This window comes from Diceros bicornis, chromosome 19 (assembly GCF_020826845.1).
Source record: "Diceros bicornis minor isolate mBicDic1 chromosome 19, mDicBic1.mat.cur, whole genome shotgun sequence".
In the NCBI taxonomy this organism is placed as follows: Eukaryota; Metazoa; Chordata; class Mammalia; order Perissodactyla; family Rhinocerotidae; genus Diceros; species Diceros bicornis.
This window is the reverse complement of record NC_080758.1, coordinates 21,841,795-21,847,827: the sequence shown is the minus strand read 5'-3', so window position 1 is coordinate 21,847,827 and position 6,033 is coordinate 21,841,795.

Here is a 6,033-nt window from a genome sequence, read left to right as displayed (position 1 = left end):
CCTCAGTGTCCTCACCTGTCAAATGGGGCTGGGAATCCCTCCTTGCAGGGTAACCAGGGACTTGATGGGTTCACGTCAAGTTTCTGGGGGTGCCCAGAGCATAATCAGGTTCTGGTAAAGGGCTGATGCGATTACCACCTGCCTTACTTTGGGCTCCCCAGAAGCAGACCCTGAGACAAGAAGGTGAATACAAGTAGTTTATCTGGAAGAAGATTCCAGGAACTACCCATAGAGGAGAGAAAGTGAGAAGAGGAACGGAAGGCAGCCTATAAGGGTGCATGACCAAACCAGTTACCACCATAGGCGACTGGAACCTAATCCCACTGGGGAAACTCTGGGAGCCAGTGTAGACCACTTTTCAGAATATCCATCCAAGGGCCAAGGGAGCTGGATATTTATACACCATCTCCCGTCAGTCACTGGTTGAGGGGAGCTCCTGGGGGACATTAACGCTCTGTTTCTTCTGGTGGGGGCAGAGCAGGCTCTAGCAACCATAGAAATCTCTCGGGCAAAGAAACACAAGTGCCAGCAAGTAGAAATCAGGTTGGTGTGCACTGACGTGGTAAGATGGGCGGGGCACTGACATGGCCTACACATGGCCCTACAATGGAGTAGGAGCTCACCAGCTTAAATTTCTAGACGTGCTATAAAACTGTCTGCCACGTTGCCTGGAAAAGTTGTGGGTTGTACCTCTGCATATTTTTAAGAAACTAGCATTCCAGAACATTCTAGGACATTCCAGAACATTCCCTGGGGATGGCTCCAAGAAAAGACTCAGGGAAGCCCCAGGCAAGCCTTTGATGAGTATGGGGCAACCAGGTTTGCTATGGCACAATGAAAAAAACAGTTATTTGTGAAAGAACAAAATATTTGTCATTCACAAAGCAAGGAAACGCCATTCTTACCCAGGGAGAGTAAACACATTCACTTTGTAACAGAGCCTCAAGTTAGAGTGTCATCATGTCTTGGTGGGATAGGTCCAGGACAACCACACTGGCCCTGGGGTCCCATAGCAAGTTCTGACACCCTGAAATCTGACTGTAGACATGTGAGTGTCCTGGAGAGCTCAGACCTGTATAGAAGGACTGGCCTCGGGATAGGACATTCTGACATTAACAATCAGAACTCTGGACTGTCAAAGAACCATCAAGAGACCACAGTCTCATTGCACCATAGACCTCATCCTCACACCAAACTAAGACACCACCCTGGAGACCCTCCTCTTGACCACAGCCTGTTTCTCCCCCTCTGCTCTTCACTGACTTCCCCATGACCCCTCCTTACGGCTACACAGAGTTCCACACTTGTGTATGTACAAGACAGCTTCCTCTTTCTTAAAGATGCATAGGATTTCCTGGTGGGGATGTACCACAATTTAACCAATCCCCTACGGATGGGTCCTTAGGTTATTTCCAATACTTTGCTTTTATAAATGAGGAGTCTGGCTCCTCATTTTAACCAAAGTCCAGCATTTTAACCAAAAACTTATGTGTGATTCCTGAGGTCAGACCACAGGCAATTACAAAGGCTTTTCTGACAGGCCTCATGGAGGAAAGCTGCCCTCCTGACCAGTCTTGGTGTGCAGCCAGTGCCTTGCAATCTCTGAAGGAAGTTGCAGCCAAGGACTCCAGCCCCCTGGGGTCATGCTCTTTGCATATTTGCAGTCCTAGCCCAGGCGCCTTCATTTCTAGGTCTCTATCTGAGGCCTTCAGCAGAGGTCTTCTTCAGGTGCCTCTGCCAAGGACTCTATCAGCGAGAGAAGGGGAAAGCTTGAAGACATTTTTCCCCACCATGACTGAGTACTCAGTACTTTTTCACTCCCAGCTCTTTCCCCTCTCCCTCTCCTCGGCCCCAGGGTCCATAAAACTGCCAGAGGCTTCTGTTTGGGGCTCCCTCAACAATGAGACGACCCCCACGTCTGCACCCATCCACTTGATCCACCAGTGTCACACAGTTCCACAGAGTGGAACGGAACGGCAGGCGCGGGCGGGGTGTGAGTTGGAGCCTCTTCCTTGCTGATCCTACGGAGTGAGTGACAAAGTCTTCAGTGTTACTTTAAGTTTAGCTTGTCGCTTTTTATTTTTTTGTGAGGAAGATCAGCCCTGAGCTAACATCTGATGCCAATCCTCCTCTTTTTGCTGAGGAAGACCAGCCCTGGGCTAACATCCATGCCCATCTTCCTCCACTTTATATGGGACGCCGCCACAGCATGGCCTGAGAAGCAGTGCGTCGGTGCGCGCCCGGGATCAGAACCTGCAAACCCCGGGCCACTGAAGCGGAGCGTGTGCACTTAACCGCTGCGCCACCGGGCCGGCCCCTGCTTGTTCTTGCTTTAATCAGCTACTACAACACCTGGCAGCTCAGCTCTCTCTCCAGCTCAGCTCAGCTCTTGACAATCAACAGTGCTTCAGTGAATAACTTTATCCATACATCATTTCTTATTCATACAACCATACACGTATACGTGCAGGTACATCCGTAGAACAAATGTCCAGAAATAGAATCCAATAATTTACAGAGACTATTTGGTGATCTTAGCAATTGGGTACTAGCTCACGGTCTCTCCTCTTTCACGCGCTCCCCTTCTCCTGAGGCGGTGCCTGAGTATATAGGGGAGAGGGTTCACATGGGATCAGGCAGTGGAGTGGGGAAAGAATCCAACCTTGTTGGATTGTGTAGGAAAGAATCCAACCTTGCTCACAGAGAGGTCTGGTCTTTGCCCTCAGCCCCTGAGAGCTAATCTCTGAGCCCTTGGGAAGTCCTGCTTGATAAGAGTGTCTTTGTCTCCCTGGGGGCATTGGACCGTGCCAGACAGCCTAGCAGTGTGATCCGTGGGTCACATTTGGGTCACATGGGGTCATCTGGACCTCCGAAGGGCTGGAGTCAGTGTTCACCCACATGGGTGGTCAACCGTGCCTGTAGATGGAGCCCCAGTAAAGACGCTGGGCATCAAGCCTTGAGTGAGCTTCCCGAGTTGGAACACTCCGTCATATTGTCACACATTGTTGTGCGGAAAGTAAGGCCGTCCACAAACCCACAGGGAGAGGTGAACTGGAAGCTCTGTGTTTGGAACTTTTCTGGCCTCTGCCCTGTGCACCTCTTCCCTTGGCTGATTTTAATTGGTATCCTTTCCCTTTAACAAACTAACTGTGAGTATAACATCTTTCCGTGAGTTCCATGAGTCCTTCTAGCAAGTTATAGAACTTATGGGTAGTCTTGGGGACCCTCACACTTGCAACTGGTGTCAGAAGTGAGGGTGGTCTTGTGGACCGTGCTACCTCTAACTTCACAAGGGGTCTTCTGTTCTCCGGCTCCTTCAGTCACGAGACATACTGCTGGCCTCAGACACTGAGCATGAGGCCGATGACACTTGATGTGTGTTCTCTGTGGTCTGGCCAGGCCTGTAGGGCCAGTTACCTCCTGCCCCAGCTGACTTATCCTCCGCTCTGCTCTTGCTGGCACTACACGCCCTGTATCGTTCAGGCTTCCTAACAGCAAACTTCAGAATCCACTCTGGTTGGGATAAGCAGAAAGGGGGTTTCAGCCCCCAAGCTTGGAAGACCATCAGTGGTTGCAACGACCCCCGTGTCCATGTCTTCGTTCCAGCCCTCTCTTCTGAGATTTGACCTGTCCCCTAACCACAGGCTCGACATTCCCCTCAGGTTGACTGGATTTGGGGGCTGCACCTGGCTCATGTGACAAAGGAATCTGTAAAGACATCCTGAGGATTTTCCCCGAGTCTGGTGCATAAATTCCCCCACAGCACAGCCACCTGGGCCTGCTTCTCCCAGCCCGCAGAGGAAGGCTGGTAGTAAAACACAGCAGACCAGACGGCTGCTTTATGGGCCAGAAGAAAACGATTTCCCACCTGGGGCCACTAAAGAATCCAGAGGTGGATTCCCTGCTTCCCTTAAAGAGGGCTTTCCTCCCGCCTCAAGCCATCTCAAGACACCTCAGCAGAACCCCAGGGACAGGTAGGCTGATTTTAAAAGGATGCTCTCACCACTACCGTCTCATCCTGGGGTGCAAGGGTAGGCCCAGAGCCATCGCCTGCATCCCCCAGACCCAATCAAGCCCAGCTTTCCCTCAGCCCGACCCCTCCACCCCAGCTAGCTTTCTGGGACCTGTGGTTCAATCAAGAGTGGTCCCCTAAGAACTGCCCCTATGCAGAATCAATTTTAAGAGTCAATATAAAATGGCTAAAATGAAAACACAGACAAAATCCATGTGTTAGCAAGAATGTGGAGTAACTGGAAAACTTGTCCACTGCTGGTGGGAGTGTAAATTGATACAACCATTGGAAGGATTTACTAACACTGAACATGCGTGTGCCCCATGACTCAGCAATTCCACTCCTCAGTATACGCCCACCTGAAATGCCTACACTGGTTCAACACAAGACAAATCCTGGTGTGTTCATAAAGCACTCTTCATGGTAACTCCCAACTGAAGATAACCCAGATGCTCATTGGTAGTCCATCAGGGTAAATTGTGGAATATCCACACAATGGAATATTGGACAGCAAGGAGCACAAATGAACTTCAATGCACGCAATAACATAGATGAATCCCTCAAGCAGAACGCTGAGTTAAAGGAACCTGATGCAAAAGGTATAATTCGATTGATACCGAGTTCAAAAATAAGCAAAACTTGGGGCCGGCCCAGTGGCATAGCAGTTAAGTTCATTTGGTCTGCTGCAGCAGCCCGGGGTGCACAGGTTCGAAGCCCAGGTGTGGACCGATGCACCACTCATCAAGCCACATGTGGCAGCATCCCACATACAAAATAGGGGAAGATTGGCACAGATGTTAGCTCAGAGACAATCTTCCTCATAAAAAAAAAAAAAGGCAAAACTAATTCATGGAAGTAGAAGTCAGGAGAGTGCTCATGCTGCCAGGGAGGAGGAGTAACTGGGAAAGGGCACGAGGGTCTCCTGTGGTTTTGATAACGTTTGCTTCCTGATCCATGTGCTGGTTACATGGGTGCATTCATTTTGTGAGCATCCATCCATCTGTACACTTGTACACTTTTCTGCATATGGGCTTTACTTCAGAGAAGTATACATAGGATGAGTCTATCTGTATTTAAGAGGCTTCTTATAGTGTCTTCAATTATTCAGGGTCCCAATAAACAAAGTTCCATTTTTCCAGGTTTATTCATCTAATATACCAGGATGTGCACCTTGTATAGGCTGTTTATTGTGGCATTGTTTGTAATAGCAAAACAATAACAAAACAAAAACTGAAAGCAACCCGTGTGGCCCTTGATAAGGACTGATAAATAAATTATGGTGCAGCCATGCAAAAGAATACTATGCAGTCCTTAAGAAGACTGACTATATGTGCAGACATGAAAAGATGTCAAGGCATTATTAAGTGGAAAGAGTAAGCTACAGAACAGAAGGTACAGTATTATCTCCTTTTATTTAAAATGATATAGACGCACACATGCATGCTTATATGTATACAGGAAATTTCTAGAAGGTTATACAAGATACTGGAAACAGAAGTTACCTCTGGAGAGTGGAAATGAAGGGTTTGTCAAGTTGGGAAGTTTTTATTTTCCTTCCTGTGCCATTTTGTACTGTTTGGATTTTTTTACAGAAGCAAACATTACTTTTTAAAAAGAAAAATTTAAAGATGTAAATCAAAGTAATTTAGCCGCCACATGCTTTAAAAGCAATGGTCTCAGAGAGAGCAATTTTTAAGTCCTTAAATGTTTCTGTTTTTAATTCTTTTGATAGATACCTCCGAATATCAAGTAATGTTCCTATTTCCTTTTTTTTTAATTTACCAGTTTTGAACAAAGTTACTGAGTTCTTGAGGATTAAGCTCATTAACCTACTCCATTTACCTTCTCTCACTCAAAATAGTTATATAACTCAATGTGTTTTGTGTCTCTGCTGGTAAGTGTATAATCTTAGGTACTATATTCGCACATTCGGTTTTCCCTCTGTCAACTATATATAGATGGTGTCTCTTCTCTTTACTCACTATTTGACCCTGGACCTCTCTGAGCCCAAGTTTCCTCAT